The sequence below is a fragment of the Kogia breviceps genome, chromosome 8 (genome assembly GCF_026419965.1).
Source record: "Kogia breviceps isolate mKogBre1 chromosome 8, mKogBre1 haplotype 1, whole genome shotgun sequence".
Classification (NCBI taxonomy): Eukaryota; Metazoa; Chordata; class Mammalia; order Artiodactyla; family Physeteridae; genus Kogia; species Kogia breviceps.
Genome location: NC_081317.1, coordinates 17,252,196 through 17,276,612, shown reverse-complemented (window position 1 = coordinate 17,276,612; position 24,417 = coordinate 17,252,196). Strand labels below are relative to the sequence as shown.

At 43.9% G+C, this 24,417-nt stretch overlaps 1 protein-coding gene and 1 pseudogene across 5 annotated transcripts in view; both read right to left on the bottom strand.

The window, feature by feature from the left end:
- ASTN2 (astrotactin 2) overlaps window positions 1-24,417 on the bottom strand; it is a 911,658-nt gene that overhangs the window by 387,664 nt on the left and 499,577 nt on the right. The gene's annotated exons all lie outside the window — the stretch shown is intronic.
- Window positions 440-831, bottom strand: LOC131761010 (small ribosomal subunit protein eS12-like; annotated as a pseudogene).

Sequence of the window (24,417 nt, the reverse complement as noted above, 5' to 3'; positions counted from 1 at the left end):
GCTGCACTAAGTTAAACAAGGTCTTTAGTTCAGGACTTTTCAGAGGAAGTACACGTTGTAAATATTCAGAAGGGGAGAAAAACGAAGGCGGCCTTTTCCCCATTGATACACCACAGAAACCATTGTCCCAGAGCACTGTATAGGGTTACCATTCCGCAGGAAGCGGGTAGGACACCCCACCCAACTGCTTACAGTACAAGCTGTGGGGAACAAAAAAGAGTCCAATGAAATTGTCTGAAAGAATAAGGATCATTTCTCAAGAGAGAGGGCTCGGGGTGAGCCAAGACAAGAAGCCCACCTTCTTCCCTCTGCAAAGACTAGCCAACGCCACAGGACAGATAAGGGGGTGTTATGGAATCGTGCTTGACACCTACCTTTCTCTCTCTCTTTTTTTTATTTTTATGTTTTTGAGGAACAAGAGCCCGGTTGTTCTATTTGATCATCTCTTGCATTCGAAATGCTCCTCAGTGACATCCTTGGCCTGAGCCTCTTTGCCATACTCCTTAACCACCACGTAACTGCAACCAACCACTTTATGGGGTCTCCCCTCTCTGTCACTTTTACAGAGGACTACCCATCCCCCTAGTTTCTGCGGTCATCAATCTTAATCCGGTTGATCTGGTGCTCAGCACAAAGGGCCTCCACCAACTTGACACATACAGGCTCACTGCAGCTGGATGCAAGCACACAGAGATGGGCTTGGCGCTTGTCTAAGGCTTTGGCAGCTTCACGAATTCCACGTGCTGGGCCATCGTGGATGAGGGCGGTCTTCAGCACCTCTTGCAGCGCAGTATTAACGTCCATTACAACTTCGGCAGCAATGCCTTCCCAGGCCAGGGCGGTGGGTTATGGGTGGAGCCGAATCTTGAGTGCACCCGGAGCCTCTGCCTCCGTGCAACTCCGCGGCGGCGGCAGGGGAGGAGACCTTTCTCTCTTTAAGGAGATGTGAACTTCAAAATGCTTCCTGAATCTAAACCCTCTTCCCGACCTCCACTGCCACCACCCGGGCCCAGGCCTCCATCGCCTCTCACCTGGGTTACTGCAGTACCTTTCTACCTGTCCTCCTCACCTCCGACCTCCCTCCCCTATAGTCTATTCTCAAAAAAGCAGCCACAGTGTTCCTTTTGAAAATTTGGTTAGATCACGTTTCTCTTTTTTTCAGGATCTCCAATAGCTTTCCATTTCGTTCAGAGTCAAAGCTAAAGTTCTTCTATGACCTGGCCACCTACTGCTCCTTTGACATCATCTACTGCTCTTCTCACTTCTTACCACAGGAACACTGATCTTATCATTCTTCAAACACCCCAGGCATTCTGTGCCTCAGGGCCTTTGCACTGGTAGTTCCTTCTTCTCGGAATGTTCTTTCCCCAGATATATACACACTCATTCTCTCTTCTTATTTAATTTTATTGTTCAGATGACATATTCTTGGGAAAACCTCTCTGATTATGTTATTTAAAATTGCTACTCTCTTACCATATGACCCAGCAATCCCATGACTGGGCATATACCCTGAGAAAACTATAATTCAAAAAGACACATGCACCCCAGTGTTCACTGTAGCACTAGTTACAATATCCAGGACATGGAAGCAACCTAAATGTCCATCAACAGACGAATGGATAAAGAAGATGTGGCACATATATACAATGGAATATTACTCAGCCATAAAAAGGAACAAAACTGGGTTATTTGTAGAGACGTGGATGGATCTAGAAACTGTCATACAGTGAAGTAAGTCAGAAAGAGAAAAACAAATATCGTGTATTAACGCATATAAATGGAATCTAGAAAAATGGTACAGATGAACCGGTTTGCAAGGCAGAAATAGAGACACAGATGTAGAGAACAAATGTATGGACACCAAGGGGGGTGGTGGGGGTGGTGGTGGGATGAATTGGGAGATTGTGATTGACATATATACACTAACATGTATAAAATAGATAACTAATAAGAACCTGCTATATGAAAAAAAAAATTGCTACTCTCACCCCACACTCCAGACCCCCTTCTCCTGCTCTTTTTCTAGTAGCACTTATCACCGCTAACTTACTACATACTTTATTTATTTGTCATGTTACTGTCTGTCCCCCCCACCCCCCCACCCCCGCTTGAATATAAGGTCCATGATGGCAGGGGTCTTTGTTTTATTTTCTGAAGTATACTTAGCATCTAGAGTGGTGCCGAGTAAACAGTCAATACTTGTGATAGATTGCACTTTCCAAAGATAGCCACAACACTGTCTCCCATCCCACATGCACTTCTTCCATGGTGACCTTGGCACTCTTTTCATTGACTGCTAGGGTCTCTGTCTCTTTTCCTTGAAACTGGCTTGATGTGTATGACTGCATCAATCCATAAAGTACAGTAGACATGATGCTCTGTGACTTCCAGGGTTAGGTCATAAAATGCCATCCCATGCACCTTGCTCTCTTGGAACTCGACCACCATACTGTGTGGGAGCCCAAGCAGTCCATGGAGAGGCCCGGTCGAAAAGTTACCGGGTCCCTCAACCTGCAGTCCCCTCTGAGCTCCCAGCTGCAGCAAGCATCAACTTGAATGCCATCTTGAAAGTGGAGCTTCTCTAGCCCTAGGTGAACCACTCCAGCTGCCTTGCGTAGAATGGCTGAATCACTCGCTCTGAACCTTGCCCAGCTATATATAGGTTCATGAACAAAATAAATGATCAGGAGAATGGTGTTGCCTCAGCCAGACCACCAGGACTAAACTGGAATTCTACAGTCAGGGATTTTCCGGTAGCACTGAAATCACTCCTCAGAGGCAGGTTGGATGTCAGGGCACCGGTGTGAGAGGCCCAGGCTTGGCAATATCCCAACCTCCCTGCCAAGCCCACCTCTTCCTCTTCCTGGACAGGAGACAAATTCCCTCTCTGGGCCTCAGGTTCCTTGTGAGAAGGATTAAATGAGATGACACAGTTAGAGGGTTCAGATCAGGGTGTGGTATGTGACAGCCACAAGGCTATAGTTTGATATTCTTTTCCTTCCATGCAGAGGTCTGGAGTCCAAAGGAAATACGTCTCGAAAGCCTCTTTGCTTGCATGACCAGGCAGGTGTCCCTGTGGACGGGCTCACTGGAGACGGGCACGGCTGGCCGTCAAGAAGGGACAGGCTCTCAACTGCGTCTGGGTCTCTGCCAGGAACGCTGTTCGCCACCCTCCCTCCCTATGCTTTTGGCTTCACTCATGCCTGTTAATGGTTTGAGTCTCAGTAATTAATTATTAGTTGCATCTAGAAGCCCCCATGGGTGGGATTGCTGCTGCGTGCCCCACACCCACCCCTCTACCATCCTGGCCAGCATCACACCAGAAGGTGAGTGCCTTCCATCCCTCTCCTTCGTCTGCACGAGGGGAGGACAGGCACAGCGATGCTCGTGCCTTTGCTGAAGCTCCAGTGCCCACCACGGGGCCTGGCATAACAAAGATGTGAATAACTGGGGGAAACCTGTGTCTCTCCAGGACACAGGAGTACCAAGGGTTAAGGCTGTATGAGGCTCCTATGTTGTAGGGGCGGGCACTCTTATGTGGCCGTATGATGGTTTCTTCTTAGGACCCCGAGAGTCTGGGATATAACCAAGAGGTGACAGGTGGGACAGCATGACTCTAGTCAGACGCTGCTCATCTCCAAGAGGCCAGACCATGCTGTGGTTGAGACCTCATCCTGGGGGCCAGACTGCCTGCTCCTCCATCTTGGCTATGTCACTTACTAGCTGTAGGACTTCCAACAATTTACTTGAGCTCTCTGGGCCTCAGTTTCCTCATCTGTAAAATGGGAATAATGACATCACCTACCCCAGGCGTTGGAATTGCAGAGCTTTCACCAATTAATATGTGTAAAGCACTCAGAACAGGTTCTGGCATAGTTTAAGTGCTAAGGAGTGTCTGTTATCAATCTGCCTGTTGAGTAGGATCTATATCTGTTCTCTAAAGCAGAAAGGTCTGGGCCTCTTCCATCTCTTCAAAAATTCACATAACAAACAGGATTATAAAAATAAACTCGAGATCCAGGCCGTGTGATGAACATCTTTCAGTCCTCCAGTGCTTTTCTGGGACTAAATGCTCCAGAACTCGATTTGGAGGTAATGTCAGAGCTCTGTGTTTGCAGTGAGACTATGAGGCCCAAGCCAAATGTCTCCAGCACTGTCCTCCAAGATAAGTCTCCCCCAGCCCTCTAAAGACCCCTCTATGCCCTCTTTTTGCAAAGAATAGGGAGCAAGCCCAGCCTTCGGAAACCTTCCCCGTCTTGGAAGCCTCCTAACACCACCTCCTTCCTCAGTAGTCCGGGTTATTTCAGGAGACTAAAAAGACCACCCAGGGGGCTAATCTTTGGGTTTCACTTCTGGGGGAGAGGGTGTGGGTAGGTGGGAGAGACAGATTTTTCTTGTACAGCAGAGCACGTGTCCCTTTTTGAAAAGTCCTAGCGGAAATAAATGTACAACTTATCGTGGGCTGTGAAGAGCCACCAGCAGGAGCTGGAGTGATACAAAAGGGGCGTTTGTGCCGGCACAAAACATTTAGCACTTTACCAAGACGTGCACAGGATATAAAAGGAGACGAAGCCTCCACGAATCCCCCAGGCAAGCGACGCGCCCTGAATGCTGGACGGCCCCTCACGCAACCCAACACACAGTCTTTCTCCTCTCCCAGGGGCCCCTGCCTCCTCTTGCGTGGAAGGGAGCTCTGCGTGAGTGCAGGTGTGCAAGGCCGGGACTCCCACTCAGGGTCTCGCCTTGTCTTCCTAAGCAGACCTGCCCACCTCCACGTTCAAGAGGACAGCTGGAAACCCAGGTATAATGAGATGAAGCATTAGAAAGTTATACGTTAAAGTAAGACACTCAATAAATGTGTTTTATCCTACTCAACTGACAAGTATACAGGTGTCCTCCGCTTTTCAAAAGTTCGCTTTACGCCAGTTTGCTTTTACGAAAGACCCACATTTGTACCTCTTTTCAGTAATCGAAAGAAATCCGAAGAGGATTTTCATTTTTGCAAAAGGCGAAAGGCAAAAACAGTGTTCAGTGTTTGTTGTGCAGGGAGGCTTCTAGAAGCAGTTCGCACCCTGAGCAGTGAGACAGGCACCACCAAGCTCCTTACCTGGGAACTACACTCAGCATCTCAGCATCAAGCCGCCAGAGCTTTGAACCGTGTCTGTGTGCATCTGTGATTTATTCTCTGCATCCGTTAGCAACATGTGTCCTAAGGTGATCGCTTCTTCACTTTATGCCATTTCAGCTTATGAAAGGTTTCATAGGAATGCTCTACTTTTGGACAGCAGGGGAGACCTGTGCCTTCATAACAACCTGGAAGGTGAGACTCAAATTCAGCTTCCTCGGAAGAGGAGGTGGTACCTCAACACTCACAATGCCCACAGCATCCAGAGCCATGGGCAAGGGAACGTGGGACTGAGTGCGTGCCCAGTCTTTTTTGCTTTAAGGGTCTAGGAATCACACATCCTCATGAGGAGACATGCAGGAAATACTATCTGCCCTTGAACTTAACCCTGTCTCTCTACAGCTTTCTTTCATCCTTTTCAGCTTTTCATTCCTGCCCATCTCAGGCACACAGAAAAAGCAGATCTCTGTTCTCCACTGAGCAGTCAACCCTCAGATGTCGGCCAAAGCCCAGGGGACACCTCCTGTATGGCTGGCTCTGCTTGGAGGCTGGGGATAACCAGGGGAGGTTGCAGGGACCCTGCCCCCACAGAGCTCACAGGTGACACAGGGAGACTGCCAGCCAGGCCCACGTGAGCTAACTCAATAACACACGTGATAAGGATCAAAGTGAATGATGTGTAAAGCAGACAAATCTGGGAGCAAATCCTGGGATGTCGGCCCATAAAGGGACGAGAGGAAGCTTTTTGTTCAATGCTAAAAGAAAAAACTAGCAGCAAAACCTTCTATTCAAGCTACACTTTTTCTGGGATCTGGGTATAGAAAACTGAAGAAAGCAGAGCTGCTCTCTTGGATTGAAGCAGGTGGGGGCAGGACATGGATACCTTCAGACTCTTCCCTTTATTTTCCCCGTGGTGAGCAGAGGACCCCAGTTGCCTCCACACCTTACAATATCAGGTGTCTGGGCAGCCCCATCCTTAATACAGCTGCTCTAGTAAAACCTCTTCACTTACAGGAAGAATGATTTGCTTGCGTGCCCATCCCTTCCCCACGCCACCCCCACCCCCCCACCATAGACTCTCAGCTTCTGGGAGATGCACCTTGGACCTTGTTCCTTTTTACACCCCAGAGTCTGGCATATAGTGGTCGCTCAGGGAGTGTGGTTGAAATGGATCAAAGGAGAGATGCCAGCCCAGAATCCGAATGTGGAGGGGCTTATGTGAGGTCATTCAGTTAGTGGGATGCTTGAAATCCTTTTTAGAAAAGTAAGAAAATCTTGAGAAAGAAAAACGGACTGTATGCAGAAAATTAAAAGACACAAGAAATTAAAGATGATACAAACAGATGGAGAAATATACCATGTTCTTAGATTGGAAGAATCAACATTGTGAAAATGACTCTACTACCCAAAGCAATCTATAGACTCGATACAATCCCTATCAAAATACCACTGGCATTTTTCACAGAACTAGAACAAAAAATTTCACGATTTGTATGGAAACACAAAAGATTCCAAATAGCCAAAGCAATCTTGAGAAAGAAAAACAGAGCTGGAGGAGTAGGCTCCCTGACTTCAGACTATACTACAAAGCTACAGTAATGAAGACAGTATGGTACTAGCACAAAAACAGAAATATAGATAAATGGAACAGGATAGAAAGCCTAGAGATAAACCCACGCACATATGGTCACCTTATCTTTGATAAAGGAGGCAAGAATATACAGTGGAGAAAAGACAGCTTCTTCAATAAGTGGTGCTGGGAAAACTGGACAGCTACATATAAAAGAATGAAATTAGAACACTCCCTAACACCTACACAAAAATAAACTCAAAATGGATTAAAGACCTAAATGTAAGGCCAGACACTATAAAACTCTTAGAGGAAAACATAGGCAGAACACTCTATGACATAAACCACAGCAAGATCCTTTTTGACCCACCTCCCAGAGAAATGGAAATAAAAACAAAAATAAACAAATGGGACCTAATGAAACTTAAAAGTTTTTGCACAGCAAAGGAAACCATAAACAAGACGAAAAGACAACTCTCAGAATGGGAGAAAATATTTGCAAATGAAGCAACTGACAAAGGATTAATCTCCAAAATTTACAAGCAGCTCATGCAGCTCAGTATCAAAAAACAAACAACCCAATCCAAAAATGGGCAGAAGACCTAAATAGATATTTCTCCAAAGAAGATATACAGATTGCCAACAAACACATGAAAGGATGCCCAACATCACTAATCATTAGAGAAATGCAAATCAAAACTACAATGAGATATCATCTCACACCAGTCAGAATGGACATCATCAAAAAAATCTACAAGCAAACAATGCTGGAGAGGGTGTGGAGAAAAGGGAACCCTCTTGCACTGTTGGAGGGAATGTAAATTGATACAGCCACTATGGAGAACAGTATGGAGGTTCCTTAAAAACTAAAAATAGAACTACCATACAACCCAGCAATCCCACTACTGGCCATATACCCTGAGAAAACCATAATTGAAAAAGAGTCATGTACCACAATGTTCACTGCAGCTCTATTTACAATATCCGGGACATGGAAGCAACCTAAGTGTCCATTGACAGATGAATGGATAAAGATGTGGCACATATATACAATGGAATATTACTCAGCCATAAAAAGGAACAAAATTGGGCCATTTATAGTATGGATGAATCCAGAGTCTGTCATACAGAGTGAAGTAAATCAGAAAGAGAAAAACAAATACCGTATGCTAACACATATATATGGAATCTAAAAAACAAACAAAAAATATGGTCATGAAGAACCTAGGGGCAAGATGGGAATAAAGATGCAGACCTACTAGAGAATGGACTTGGGGAGGGGGAAGGGTAAGCTGGGACAAAGTGAGAGAGTGGCATGGACATATATACACTACCAAATTTAAAATAGATAGCTAGTGGGAAGCAGCCACATAGCACAGGGAGATCAGCTTGGTGTTTCGTGACCACCTAGAGGGATGGGATAGGGAGGGTGGGAGGGAGAGAGACACAAAAGGGAAGAGATATGGGGATATATGTATATGTATAACTGATTCACTTTGTTATAAAGCAGAAACTAACTTACCATTTTAAAGCAATTATACTCCAATAAAGATGTTAAAAAAAAAGTTAGGAAAAAATGTAGGTGAGAATTCTCAGGAAAGACAGAAACTGGAGAGAAAAAAGGATCGGTAAGAAGGTAAAAATATCTTCAAGTGAGAGCCTTATTATCATATCAATAAATATAAAAATATCTATAAACCTAAAAATTTCTCTGCTTGGTATTTTTCTGTTTCACTACTCTGTTAGTGTTTCTTCATTAATCTTCTTACTGACTTATAGTAACAAATGCTAACAATTACGAAACAACTATTAAATATTGTTTACATTCTTTAAGAGCATTGCTTGCATTTTCTCATCTAACACTCAGAACAACCCTTTCAGCTGCACTATGATTCCCTTTACATAAATGAGAAAATTGAGAACTCAGAGAGGTTAAGAGGCTTGTTCACAATCACCCAGCCGTGAAGTGGAGAAATGGGCATTGGAACTTGGGGTATGAATTCACTGAGTGTTTCACAAGAGTAGGTGATAAATTCAGTAATTTGGAGGACCAGTGCCCTTTTCTTGGGCCCTGTGGTCACAGAGCTGGGTAATGTATTGCTCTCACTGCCGCTCAGAGCCCGGAGGTTGGAATTACCTATGTTCCAGGCTTTCTTTGGGGCCCAAAAGATACCTCAGCCTTTAGTCTGGGTCCCTAAGGGCACCAGCAAGCAAGCTGCAGCCCTACACAAAGGTCTCTCGGCAGGCCCCAAGTAGTGACAGCGCGCCCAAAGCCCAGACCCAAGAAAATCTTCCAATCTGTCTTGGAGTGTGCTTCGTCTAGAAAAGCAGGCCTGCCTTCATGGGCTTTCCCACTGGTGTTACACACGGCTAAATAGGGGCTGTATTTCACCCTAGAAATGGCTGCATTTCAGGAGCAGAGTGTGATTAAGAAAGACGGATGGTGGGCAATATCCTCTACCAACACCTGTACTGTGCGCAGGGATCTATTTGGCAGAAAGTAGCTATGTAAGAGCAAGATCATTACCGTTTGAACTAGAAAACAAAATGTGGTGGAGGTGGTGACGAATGGGAGGGGAAGGAAGAAGGAGGGTGATACCGAGGTGAAGAGGTAGAGGCACTACAGAAAAATGCTGGGCTGCGAGGAGGAGCTTCATCCCTGGAACCAGAGGACTGGGTCCTTAAGCCCCAGCTCCGCCACAAACTGACTGAGAAGGTTGGGACAAGCCTCCCCCTCGCTGGCCTCAGTTTCCCCATCAAAGCCCTCAGAGGTCTTGTCTTGCTCAGATACCCAAGGCTGTAGGAGGCACTGTTTGGAGGCGACCACACCCAACCCAATGACAGACTAGATCAGCCAAGAAGCCAAGAGGACACCGGAACTGAGTACTTAGCCATGTGGTGATGGCATCAGCCCCGCCCCCCCCTTTTTGAGAGGTAGGGACCTCTGGCTGTGGAACTTCAAAACTGCAGCATGAAGGTGTGCAGGCTGAGGTATGTGGGATCAGGGAATGGACACTGGCTATGGGGCTGGATGGACCTTCGTCCCAGTGTTTCTTCAGATCATGTGAGTTAATAAATTTGCTTCTTTTTTTTTTTTTTTTTTGGCCTCGCCTCACAGCATGTCGGCTCTTAGTTCCCCAACCAGGGATCGGACCTGTGCCCCCCGCAGTGGAAGCGTGGAGTCCAAACCACTGGACCACCGGGGAATTACCTAGGTTAATAAATTTGGAGTTAACAACTTCAAAAAGGGAAAGAAATCTGAAAGGCACTAGGATAAGACAAAAAGAGACTTCAGAGTTACGTGGATTAGGGCGGGGGTACCCACCCGTACACTTGTTTGCTTTGTGAGCTCAGGAAAGTCGCAGTTCTCCAAGCCAGCCTTTTTCCTCTTTCCTCATCTGGAAAATGGGGATAAAGACCACTCCACAGAGCTATTATGAATATTAAACGGAATAACGGTTTGGAAATTCTTAGCACAGAGACCAACATAAAAATAAATGACTTTTTGTTGCAATAGAAATGGGAGTGTTTTCTTAATTTCACTTTTAGATTTTTCATCATTAGTGTATAGGAATGCAAGAGATTTCTGTGCATTAATTTTGTATCCTGCTACTTTACCAAATTCATTGATTAGCTCTAGTAGTTTTCTGGTAGCATCTTTAGGATTCTCTGTGTATAGTATCATGTCACCTGCAAACAGTGACATCTTTACTTCTTCTTTTCCGATTTGGATTCCTTTTATTTCTTTTTCTTCTCTGATTGCTGTGGCTAAAACTTCTAAAACTATGCTGAATAACAGTGGTGAAAGTGGGCAACCTTGTCTTGTTCCTGATCTTAGTGGAAATGGTTTCAGTTTTTCACCATTGAGGACAATGTTGGCTGTGGGTTTGTTATATACGGCCTTTATTATGTTGAGGTAAGTTCCCTCTATGATTACTTTCTGGAGGGTCTTTATCATAAATGGGTGTCGAATTTTGCCGAAAGCTTTCTCTGCATCTGTTGAGATGATCATATGGTTTTTCTCCTTCAATTCGTTAATATGGTGTATCACATTGATTGATTTACATATATTGAAGAATCCTTCTATTCCTGGGATAAACTCCACTTGATCATGGTGTATGATCCTTTTAATGTGCTGTTGGATTCTGTTTGCTAGTATTTTGTTGAGGATTTTTAGAGAAATGGAAATAAAAACAAAAATAAACAAATGGGACCTAATGAAACTTAAAAGTTTTTGCACAGCAAAGGAAACCATAAACAAGACGAAAAGACAACCTTCAGAATGGGAGAAAATATTTGCAAATGAAGCAACTGACAAAGGATTAATCTCCAAAATTTACAAGCAGCTCAGGCAACTCAATACCAAAAAAACAAACAACCCAATCCAAAAATGGGCAGATGACCTAAATAGACATTTCTCCAAAGAAGATATATAGATTGCCAACAAACACATGAAAGAATGCTCAACATCACTAATCATTAGAGAAATGCAAATCAAAACTACAATGCAATATCATCTCACACCAGTCAGAATGGCCATCATCAAAACATCTACAAACAATAAATGCTGGAGGGGGTGTGGAGAAAGGGAACCCTCTTGCACTGTTGGTGGAAATGTAAATTGATACAGCCACTATGGAGAACAGTATGGAGGTTCCTTAAAAAACTAAAAATAGAACTGCCATACAACCCAGCAATCCCACTACTGGGCATATACCTTGAGAAAACCATGATTCAAAAAGAGTCATGCACCACAATGTTCATTGCAGCTCTATTTACAATAGCCAGGACATGGAAGCAACCTAAGTGACCATCGACAGATGAATGGATAAAGAAGATGTGGCATATATATATATATATATATATATATATATATATATATATATATATAGGAATATTACTCAGCCATAAAAAGGGACAAAATTGAGTTATTTGTAGTAAGGTGGATGGACCTAGAGTCTGTCATACAGAGTGAAGTGAGCCAGAAGGAGAAAAACAAATACTCCATGCTAACACATATATATGGAATCAAAAAAAAAAAATGATCAAGAAGAACCTAGGGGCAAGATGGGAATAAAGATGCAGACCTACTAGAAAATGCACTTGAGGATACAGGGAGGGGGAGGGGTAAGCTGGGACAAAGTGAGAGAGTGGCATGGACATATATACACTACCAAATGTAAAATAGAGCAGAGACCAGTGCTGAGGCTCTGCCGTCTCCCAGGTTAGGGATGATGCTGGCTTGAACTCGGAGGTCAATTGAGGGTGTTGAAACATTTTTGAATAATGGATATACTTTCAAGGTGGTTATATTTTAAGGTAGATGTACTTTCAAGGTATATTCTCAAAACAGGATCTGCTGACAGTTTGGACGTGGACATGAGAGGCAGAAGTAGTCAAGGATAGCTCCAAGTGTTTATGCCTGAGTAATAGGGCACGTGGGCGTCGGTGCCTTTTCCAGGATGGGACAGACTGTGGGAGGAGCAGGTGGAGGTATAATGAGTTCGGTTCCAGACATTCAGCGCTTGAGATGCCCATTAACCATTCAAACGGAGGCATTTATGAGGTTGGGGTTGAGCTACGTGGCATTTAAAACCCGGCGCTGAATGAATTCAGCGTGGGAGGGAGAAGTTGAAGAGTGTGCTGGGGTGACCTCTAACATTTAGAGGTCGGGAAGCAGGGAGTATCCAGCAGAGGCCAGCACGTCAGAGCTGCCTAGGAGAATCAGGAGAGAGTGTTGTCTTAGAATAAAGAAGATGTTTCTGGCAGGTAGGAGTGACTAGCTATGTTACACAAAAGGGTCCAGGAAATAGAGACTGAGAATTGGTCATTGAAATTTGGCAAGACGAAGGTCACTGGCGACATTGACAATGAGATTTGAGCGTGTTGCTGGGAGGGAAGGCGGGGGTGGGCGGGTGGTGAGAGCCCGGTGGAAGTGGATTATTCAAGAGAGAAGGAAGGTGAGACACTGGAGGTGGTGAATACAGGTAACTCTTTAGAAAGGGTTGTGCTATAAAAAGAGGGCAGAGAATTGAAGTGGAGCCCAATTCCTATGGAGGGGTCAAGGAAAGGATTTTGTTTTGTTTTGTAAAATGAGAGATCCGAAAACACTTTTATATTGATGGACATGATCCAGGAGAGGGGAGAAACTGCAAAAGCAAAGCCTACAGTGGTGGAAAGGGAGCCCAGTGCCTGAGTTCAGGGACAGTCCAAATTCTGTGGGGCCTGTGCTGATGCAATCCAAAGAGGCTTCTTTTGAGAAAAAGAATTCAAAATCAGTTATGGAAATGAATATTTACTTAGTACGAGAAGAGAAATCATAGCAAATCAACAACACTTTAAAGATGCACGTATCTTTCTTCTGAGATTTCTTTAGGCGGGGATTTCTCAGTCTGCACAAGATTGACATTTTGGGCCAGATAATCCTTTGTTGGAGGGGGCTGTCCTGTCCATTGTAGGATGTTTAGCAGAATCCCTGGTGTGTACCCACTAGATGCCAGTAGCAGCCATCCCCCAATTTTGACAACTCACGATGTCTGAGACATTGCCTTCCACCACCTTGAGAACCATATGCTTTAGATAATTTACTTGAAATGCTTACATACAACAGTATGTATACATGGTCACGATCTCCACCTCAAATATCTACAAGCCCTAGAAACCTCTAGCACTGACAGGCGCCAGGCAAATAAGTCTCTGAAGCTTAGGCTGCCTTTGCTTTTGATAAACCCACCTCTGCTCGAGTTGAGGGCTTGCACTTAGATTGGAGGAGGGAGAACATCCATCACAAAAGAAAGCAAATACATCCTTTATCCAGATTCACCAATTTGTAACATTTTGACACATTTGTTTTCTTCCTCTCTCTCTTTCTCTCTCTCCCACACACACATATTGTTATCCATTTTCCTGAGCTATTACAATAGTTTTCAGACATCATGCCTCTTTACCCTTAATGTTTCACTGTGTATTTCCTAAAAGCAAGAATATCCTCAGAATAGTTGTCAACTTCAGGAAATTGCACATGGATATGATACTTTTATCAAATCTAACTTCCATACTCTAATTTTTTTCAATTGACCCAATTATGTCCTTTATAATTGTCTTTTCCATTTTCCATCCAGTACAGGTAAAACAGGAGGGAAGGAGGCAGGGCACAACCTGTGAAAGGATGACATAGCCCGAGGACATGACATAAACGGATTAGAACCAAATGGGACCAGGATGGCGGACAAATCGACTTCCACCAGACCTTGATCCTCAGTATAGGCTCACATCAGCAAGCTAAATGACACACCCACAGGCGCCATGACAGGTCCGAGGCTGACCATAAAAGGATCGAAAAGTGGGCGGTGGCCCAATTCCTGGAAATCCCCGCCCCTTCCCCAAATAGCTGGAATACTCCTCCCACTCATTAGCCTATGAAATTACCCACCCCTATAAAAACTGACAACCCCATACCCTGGTGCCTCTCTCGCCTTCTGAGATGGCCCACACTCTGTCTGGGGAGTGTGTTTCTCTCTAAATAAATCCACTTCTTACCTATCACTTTGTCTCTCACTGAATTCTTTCTGTGATGAGACATCAAGAACCTGAGCTTCATTAAGTCCTGACACCAGGTGTGTGATCTCAGTTGGAAGACTGGGTTTTGGTTGGATTCGAGTCCCGGCCGCATGGGTTCAAGTCCCAATCAGGGTTTTGGCTGGGTTCGAGTCCCGGCTGCGTGGGTTCACGTCCCAATCTGGGTTTAGGCTGGGTTCGAGTCCCGGCACAGGGATTCCAGTCCTAATCTGAGGTGCACGGTTTCACCGGACCTGTTCCAGGACCATATATTACATGTAGTTCTCATGTTTCTTTAGTCTCTTTTTATCTGGAATCTCAGTTTGTGTTTGTCTTTCATGTCAGTGACACTTTTGAAGAATAAAGGCCAGTTTCTTTCCTTTAATGTTCAATAATAAAATATTTGGTATTTGGTAATTTATACATGTTTACATTTTAATAATAAAATATTTTGAATCTGTAAAAAAATAAATAAATAAAAGAAAAGAAGGCAAGACAGAGTTTAGGGTATAGATACCAGTAAGCTGATAAACTTGAATCTTCCCATTACTTGTGTTTTCTCAGTGCAATAAAAAGTGAGGGCCTCCACTAAGAGCGTGATGGCAGAAGGCTGTGTTAGAGTTTTGCAGGAAGCGAAGGAATGAAGTAGTCACTCTGTAGAGTAAGAGAGTGAGTGGACTAGTGTTCCTGTAAGCCTTGTAATGGACTGGAAGCGAGATAGAGAAAGAAGACCAGTCCCGGCGGCTCGAGGATGGGATGGGTGCCTTATAAATAAATGCACGCCTCATCGCCAGAGCAATGTGCCCTGTCATAGGTATTCAAGCTGCAGTGGCAGGTCAGACCACATGATACTACTGTCCTTCTAGCTCTGGGATGCTGTGATTATAGAGCAAAGCAACCTGATGCCCTAGACTTTACCATGCAGAATTACCCCGCAGCACCTTCACTCACAAGAGCATAAGATCAGTCCCATAAATAGCGGTTGTGATGCCTGAGCACACCGGCCCTGAGTGAGGACTTTCCAGGCCGCATCTCATTCAAGACAGGAGACTTCTAGAAAGTGTGAGCCATGTATCCACTGTCACACAGCTGGTAGAAATGGTGGGACTCAAATCAAGGAACATTCTACAAAATGCCTGACCAGCATTCCTCATGACTGTCAAGGTCACAAAACAAAACAAAACAAAACACAAGTAAAGACTGAGAAACCATCTCAGACCAGAGGAGACTGAAGAGACATGATAACTCAATGCAATGTTATACCTTGGATTGGATTCTGGAACAGAAAGAGGGTATTACTGGAAAAACTGGTGAAATTCAAATGAAGTCTCGGGCTTCATTAAGAGTAAGGTACCGATGTTGGTTTCTTAGTTCTGACGACTGTGTCATGGTAAGATGTTAACATCAGAGGAAAATAGGTGAGGTGCCAATGAACACTCTCCGTATTATCTTTGCAATCTTTCTGTGAATCTAAAATGAGCTCAAAATAAAAACTTCCCTAGAAATAACAATAACAGCAGTAGTGGCAGCAGCAGCAGCAACAAAAACAAAGATGTGACCAATTCCCGGGCATTCTGACTCCAAGAGCTTTGCTTGTCTGTGATGTTCCAGCCATTGGGAGCTGGAGGTAGTTATCCTGTATTCAACATGATGTGTCTAAGGCCTCTGCTTTCTGCTTTTACACCGACATGTGTCCTCCAGCCAAGAGGCAGCCTGGTACAGTGCAATGGGAGGGCTTTGAATCCAGGCAAAAGCTGGTTCAGCATCAGCTCCCCTATTATTAACTAACCATGTGTCTGTAGAAAAATCACTTTCCACCTCAAACCTTTGGTTTCCCGCATCTGTAAACTGCAGCCCATACATAATCTCTCCCTGACCCAGGCTTCACGTGAGACTCCAAATGGAAACAGAGAAAAGCGCAAAACTTGGCACGCAGTACGTGCTCAATAAACATGAGGTCAGGCTTCTTTCTTAAGAGCTCAGAACCAAAAGCAAACCCAGCCTCTTTCTTTCTGACAAGAACCTTTCATGTTTGATTTATAGGCTGGTTTAGGTAGTTGAATTTTAAATAATTCATAGCCTTGCTGTTAATATTTGTAGTTGTTGAATTCCTCTAATAAAACATTTAGGGATTTCTTCCCTCCCTGAAGTGTATTTTGCCACTTCAGGCAAAATGATATGTTTTCTGAAATCTAGGACTTGGATGCCCTCTCTTTACTTTCCTTTCTGCAGCTAATCCTGTCTATTGCTGTGGCAGGGGTGAGAGATGCCAGCTTGGGTTTTGCTAAGTAGCTATGGGTGTGCAAAAAATAGGGGCATCAATTCAACTGTGGCTGCAGCTTGGGACGTGAGATCACCTTACAAGGACCTGTGTGGTAGTTATGAATCGACTTCTTATTAGAGCTGAGTTTGAGCTCAGATTTGCCATGTCCTTACTGTGTGAGCTCATACAGGTAACCTCACCTTTCTGTGCCTTTGTTTTCTCGTGTACAAAAATGGGAATGATAACACTCTTGGTTACGTTGCCTGGCATGCTTCTGGGTCTTCAAATTCTGCCTGTACCCGTAGAACCTGCTTTACCTAATCTTTCCCAGCCTCAGCCCCTGCCTCGTGCATTTGATGTGACAAACAGACTCCCCATTTATTCCTTTTTCTTCTCACTTTGGTTGGGGCCATTTCCACGAGAACCCCAGTCTCTTTCTTGGACAAAACCCTGCTGGCTTTGTCATTTCTCAGTTGCCCTAAATTTGGGGGAAGGGACGGATGATTCGAGCATGCTGTGGTATGTTCTTAAGGAGGCTCTGGCTCCCTCTCAAAGACGCAGGAGAGTCTGAAACGCAAGGCAAGCTTCACAGGTGCCAACTGTATTGTTCAACGAATATACTCCCCTTTACAGCACTTATATTTCATTCTCTACTGCCAGAATGGAGACACATGCTGCGTTTCTGCATTCGTAATTGGGGAAGAACAGATGGGAGAGATGCAGTTGGAAGTAATGCTGTCATTAAAATAATCTACGCTGCTCGTGGCTCTCTGGCATGTGCAAGAAGGTGAGCGGAGCCACATGGACCAAGTGTCTTCACATCCATTCCTCGGGGAAATTATGGGGGGGGGGTTCGTGCTTTGGTAATATCCACATCCCCTCATGGCATACCTCTGTGGGTGCACCTCTACCTCTGGGGCCCCGAAGACAAGAAAAGGAGCAGATTGGTGGAAATATTTCCTCAGGTGGGGTGGGCATTCTGGAGAAGAACAGCACGGGCAAAGGTGCAGAGTCTGGAAAATAGGGGGTGTTTTCAATTACTAATAAGAAGAGCAGCCTGGCTGGGGTGGAGATCTTTTTAGGGAAGGAGTGGGGAATGTGGCTGGAAGAAGAACATGGGCGGTGGTGATGAGCTTCTTAATGCCAAGAAATGTTGAACGAGAATCCCTAAGGTTGACACAAAGAGCCCTGGCCTGAGAGTCAGGCTCAGTTCAGGCTGTTACTAAGTAACTATGTGAACACGGGAGAGACATATCTTTCTTGGGCCTCAGTTCTTCATCTGTAAAGGGGAGTCTATTCTTTGATGATTCAAGTAAAGTCTTTAGTAGCTTGAAGGACAGTAGCTCCGAACTTCAGCAGGACACAACTAATGCCCGAGTCTTTATTCTCTTCCGGCCATGAAGGCCAAGTTTAAACTAAGGTTATCCAGTCCCTATTGTTTTAATAATAATAATAATAATAAGATAAGAAGGCTCCCTGTTACTGAGGGCCTACTTTGTGCCAGGCGCTGTAAAATTCTTTATTATGTGTCTTGCTCTTGATCACCATCGTCAGAAGCCCATCATGCAGAGGCTGTCACCCCTTCACATCTGGAGCTCAGAGGTAAGAGGACGTACTTGTGTCACCCAGTGCTGAGTGGCAGGGCCAAGAGTCATGCCTGCCTTCGGCAGCTGCCCTATCTTTGCCGGTCCCATTGCCATGACAAAATGGCACCTCGTAAAGCAAAGAACACTGTGGAAATCTTTAATGTCCACTGGCTAATTTAATCCTCTCCACTACCCTTCAAGGGAGATCCTGGGATCTCTATTCGATAGATGAGTACACTATGGTTCTGTAAAAAGAAATCACTAGTCCAATGTCATAAAACCAGCCTGTGACATAGCGGGGCTTCGGCTTCACATGGGCCCTGCATAAAGGCTCTGGATGCTACCTTAGGTGTTTCTTGGCTCAAATTCACACAGGTGGAGCCTGGAATTAGGGAGCAGCTCCACCATCTCTTCCCCCGAAGTCTGGGATGTTCTTTGCAAACTTTCTTCTCAAGGACTCCCCATGCTGCCAAACTTCCAAACTGCCCTCTCCTGCCCTGGGAAGCATTCTCTGCAGACACGTCAATGCCATTGTCACAAGAGGAACATCTGGGCTGATACCTTTAAAAGTCTGCAGCAGCCTTACACTTGCTAGAAGGCCAAGGAGTCCCTGTAGCTGTGACCGACCTCTTCCTTGGGGAAAAGGCTGCTGACCACTAGACCAGCATGTCGACTCAAGCTTTAGAAGATGATTTTTCACCAAACTCTTCAGGGGGTCACCTTATTTCTACACACTGGACTTTCATACTGTTACCTCCCCCCACTATCGATGAGCCACCACCAATGAAAAGTGCTGGTGAAGCTCTCTGGACATCACTTTAGGGCATCTGAGGTTGCAGTGTGGGAGGGAGGAGGGGAAGTTGACTGAGTAGCTCTTTTATACAAATCAGTTCAAAAATATCCAATCCCATCCCTGCAAGGTAGGTACTGCATTACTATCTCCATTTCATAGATGCGGAAATTAAATTTAGAAAGGTTTAAATGACTTGCCCAAGACATGTGGTAAGTGACAGAAGCAAGGTTTGAAGCCAGGTCTTTTGTTTTTCTGACATCAAAAACCTGTAGCCTTTTTGGCTGTACCACATGACCTCTGATGCTAAGAAAACACAGATTTGGCCCTCATCTGTCTCCCCTCCACTCTCACCTTTCTCATTGATCCAAGATTTCTCACTACCTTGGGAAATGCCATTGTTCCAGCCATTTGGGCAAGAAAAGTGCTAATTTCTCTTGGAAGATATTTCCCTGGCCATTTTTTGCTTAAGGGACAAGGATGTCAATTTTGGACTCCTGTGTATTGCAAAGACCCCAGTGATGACCATGTTCTTGCCACCCACAGAGTCTTTGCACATGCTGTTCCCTCTGTCTGAAATGCTGTTCCCTCACTGCTTTCCCTCTTTAACCCTGCTCACCATTTAGATCTCAGAACTACTGTGACTTTCTCAGGAAGCTGCCCTGAACCCATGCTGAGGTCAGCCCCCTCCCATCCCAATGAACTCTCAGAGCACTGCACTACTTTACTCTCCGGCACATAGCTCAGTTTCCAACTATTGATTAATTGGTGAGTTATTGGGCTTATGCCAGCCTCTTCCACTAGACCATAAGCTCTAAGAGGGCAGAGAGCACATTTACTTGTATCACTATTGAGTCCTCAATTCCAATCACAGGTCTTGAAAGATAGTAGATGCTCAATGAGCATTTCTGAGTGAATGCATGGATGCATTAAAGTACAGGATGCTAAAATGCCTGGGTCTGGAGACAACAGAATTTCCCAACTTGTGCTTTAAAGAGGCATAGCTTTCTCTTTGTGGCTAGTTAGAAATACAGAATTTCCGGCTCCATCCCAAACCTTTCTGAATCGGAATCTGCATTTTAACATGATCCTCAGATGATTCCTATGCATATTAATGACTGATCAGCACTGCAAAGGAGAAAGGAAGGTAGAAGGGAAGGCTGTGGTAGCCCAAGGTAATAAATCAGTTAACTGGCTCACCAATTAATTTGGTAAAATTATCTGAGCACCAACTATGTGCCTAGTACTACATTGGGCCCTGTGACTCTGGCGTGAACACAGTAGATATGATGCCTGCCTTTAGAGAACACCTTACACCTGCCTGGATGGGGAAGGCATCTAGAGCCACCAAAGCAGAGAGAGGAGATGCGTATTGATCTAGGGGCAGGAGGGCTTCCTGCAGGTGGTGACTGGGAGTGGTGGGTAGAGAGGGCAACCTCATACTCCATGGAGCTTCTTGTTACATGTCACCAGGCTAGAGGCTGACGGATTGCTTGGGAGGTTCTTGAAATAATCCAGGCTAGAAAGGCAAGCTGGTCTTTATTCCCCTGTGGAGTCTCTCCTCCATTCTCTCCTGTAAGCCTTTCTACAAAACCTGTGAATCAAGTAATGGCCAAATCCAATGACCTCTCTCTCCCATGAGAGCCTCCCTTGTTCTTTTCTTATTTACATTCTGCCTCCAAATGTCAATTTCCCACCTTCTTCTTGACTCCCTCTATGTTTTCTTCCCCCTTCCACCAATGCTTTCCCTAGCATTCCTCTGATATATCCATTATGTGGACTATAATGTAGCCGTTAGAAATTATGTTTACAAAGACTGTGTGATAACACGGTTATAACAGGAAGTAGGGTGAAAAATCATATAGGCATATCATTACAAGTCTTATAAAAATAAAAACACTATGTGTCGTTAAAAAAAAAAAGCAAAACTCGAGAAGTATCAACCAATATTTACATTTGCATGGGGACTTAAAAATACTTATTTAAATTTTCTCTATTTTCCATTTTTTTATGACTTGGGAATGTCTTTTATAAATAAAAATAAATAAATAAATACCACAAATTAAAAACTGCTGCCATTTATTTACTATGTCATTTTGGGAGAGTTTGTTAATTTCCCTGAGCCTCAGTTTTCTCATCTCTAAAACGGGGTCAAGAATTGTGCTCCCCACACGGGGTGTTTTAAGATAGTGTTCATTGAGCCTGGCAGGACAGAAAAGACTAAAACCATAGCAGTATCATTGTTGTGATCAGTTCACAGCTTAACTGTTCAGTGCAGGTTGGGATCAAAGAACAGGATGAGTCTAATTAGGTAGGGACAGAGGTTGGAGACAGGAGGCCACTGTTTGGGAGTCCTGAACTTTGGAATTAATTTTATTCCTAATTGGCTGTATGACCTCGGTAAGTCCTGTACCATCTCCGGGCTTCTGTTTCCCCAAATGTTTAAGAGGAACACAGCCTCCATGATCAATAGAACTTCCTGTTACAGCTCAAAAAGATACTATCTCAATTCCCCTGGAATTCACACCGTGAATGCTTTAACAGTCCTAAAAATTCTATTGGGCAGATACCGCAACCTCTTTCAAATGTCTCTTAGCCCTCTGAGGTGTGCTGACCTATGAATAAAGGTCCATCTCTGTTAAGGTCAGGAGGCCTCATACTTGCTTTCAAAGCGCTACAAGGCCCCTCCTGCCCTGCTAACCACAGAGCAGTTCTTAGAGTTGTTTAGATTCTGTCCATTGCTTTTAAAAAATGCCACATTAAATTAACACAACATTGTAAATCAATTATACTTCAATAAAAATTTTTTAAAAAAATCATGAAAAAGATATCCCATGCTCTTGGATTGGAAGAATTAATATTGTTAAAGTGGCCATACTACCCAAAGCAATCTACAGATTTAATGCAATCCCTATCAAATTACCCATGACATTTGTCACAGAACCTAGAACAAATAATCCTTAAATTTGTACGGAACCTTAAAAGATCCAGAATTGCCAAAGCAATCTTGAGGAAAAAGAAGCAGGAAGTCATAACCCTCCCAGACGTCAGACAATACTACAAAGCTACTATAATCAAAACAGCATGATACTGGCACAAAAACAGACACATGGGTAAATGCAACAGAACAGAGAGCCCAGAAATAAACCCACACACCTACAGTCAATTAATCTTCAACAAAGGAGGCAAGAATATACAATGGAGAAAAGAGAGTCTCTTCAGCAAGTAGTGCTGAGAATGTTGAACAGCTGCACGCAAGTCAATGAAGTTAGAATACACACTCATACCATACACACACACACACACACACACACACACACACAAACACACACAAAAAAACCTCAAAATGGCTTAAAGATGTAAATATAAGACATGATATTATAAAAATCCTAGAAGAGAACATAGGCAAAACATTCTTTGACATAAATCATACCAATGTTTTCTTAGGTCAGTCTCCCAAGGCAATAGAAATAAAAGCAAAAATAAACAAATGGGACCTAATCAAACTTATAAGCTTTTGCAGAGCAAAGGAAACCATAAACAAAACGGAAAGACAACCAACAGACTGGGGGGATCTATTTGCAAATTATGCTACTAAGAAGGGCTTAATTTCCAAAATATACAAACAGCTCATACAACTCAATAACAGAAAAACAACCCAATCAAAAAAATGGGCAGAAGATCTAGATAGACATTTCTCCAAAGAGGACATACAGATGGCCAACAGACCCATGAAAAGATGCTCAACATTGCTAATTATTAGAGAAATGCAAATCAAAAACCCCAATGTGAGGTATCACCTCACACTAGTCAGAATGACCATCATTAAAACGTCTACAAATGATAAATGCTGGAGAGGGTGTGAAGAAAAGGGAACCCACCTACACTATTGGTGGGAATGTAAACTGGTGCAGCCGCTATGGAAAACAGTATGGAGGATCCTCACAAAACTAAAAATAGAGTTGCCAAACGATCCAGCAATTCTACTCCTCTACTCCTGGGTATATGTCTAGACAAAACTATCATTCAAAAAGATACGTGCACCTCTGTGTTCACGGCAGCATTATTCACAATAGCCAAGACATGGAAACAACCTAAATGTCCACCAACAGATAAATGGATAAAGAAGATGTGGTATACACACGCGCACACACACGCACACACACAATGGAATATTATTCAGCCATAATGAAATAATGCCATATGCAGCAACATGGATGGATGTAGAGATTTATCACGCTAGGCAAAGTAAGTCAGACAGAGAAAGACAAATACCATATGATATCACTTATATGTGGAATCTAAAATACAACACAAATGAACATATCTACAAAACAGAAACAGACTCACAGATACAGAGAACAGACTTGTGGTTGCCAAGGGGGAGGGGAGGTGGGGAGGGAAGGATTGGGAGTTTTGGATTAGCAGATGTAAACTATTGTACACAGAATGGATAAACAACAAGGTCCCACTGTATACAGGGAACTGTATTCAACATCCTGTGATAAACCATAATGGAAAAGAATATGAAAAAATATATACATATATATAACTGAATCACTTTGCCATACATCAGAAATTAACTCAACATTGTAAATCAACTATACTTCAATAAAATTAAAAAACAAATCATGAAAAAAATGCCATGTTGATATGTTAGGAATTAGGGTGGGCAGTCCCCAGTTCTCGGCTGTCAAGCACACACACCCCTTGCTCTTTGCAATTCAGTTCTTAAAATTGATGTCTTGTTTCAAATACTGCCTCCTATTTCTCCCAACACTGTACAGTGAAGGTGGGGGGTTGGATCAGATTCTTCTCTAAAAAAAGGGTTTGAGCTCCAATCGTCTCCTCCTCGCAAGGACAGCGGCAGTTTCAGTAGATGGAGGACCTTTCTCCTGAGTACATGGCTCTGTCCCAGAAGTAGCCCCTCTCCCCCAACCCCAGCCCCCCACGAACGTCATGTTCAGAGGAGCCAGACCAGCTGACTCTGCTCTACATGAAAGCTCTAAACAATCTGGTGGCATAAAAGCCAAAGAGTTGTTCTCTACCTCCCCCTATAAGAGGAAGATTAACTGGGAATAATTTAAAGAGGAGAACGCAAATGAGGAAGACTGAAAGGTAAAAAGAAAGGGAAGAACGGGAGCGATCAACTTTCAGGATCCCTTACAAAATCCTGGGTCAACATCCTACTGGTCTCTTGCAAGCCCCGTTCATGCTCATGACGCTTGCTTACCTTAGCAGCTTAAATGAAAATGCTTCACTATGTCCTGTGCACTATGTTAAGCTCTTGAGCATGCATGGCCTCATTCCACCGTCAACTAGAATGTCAGCTCCGTGTGGACAGCAGTGGGTTATGTGGCATGTTTGCTGTTGCACCCCCATTTTTTAGGACAACATCAAGGCCCCTTGTATGTGTTCATTAAGTATTTGGTGATACAATGAATGATGACTCTCTGAGGCTACTAGGATTATAACCTCCATTCTACAAAACATAAATTGGAGTTCCTGGAGATTAAGTTACTT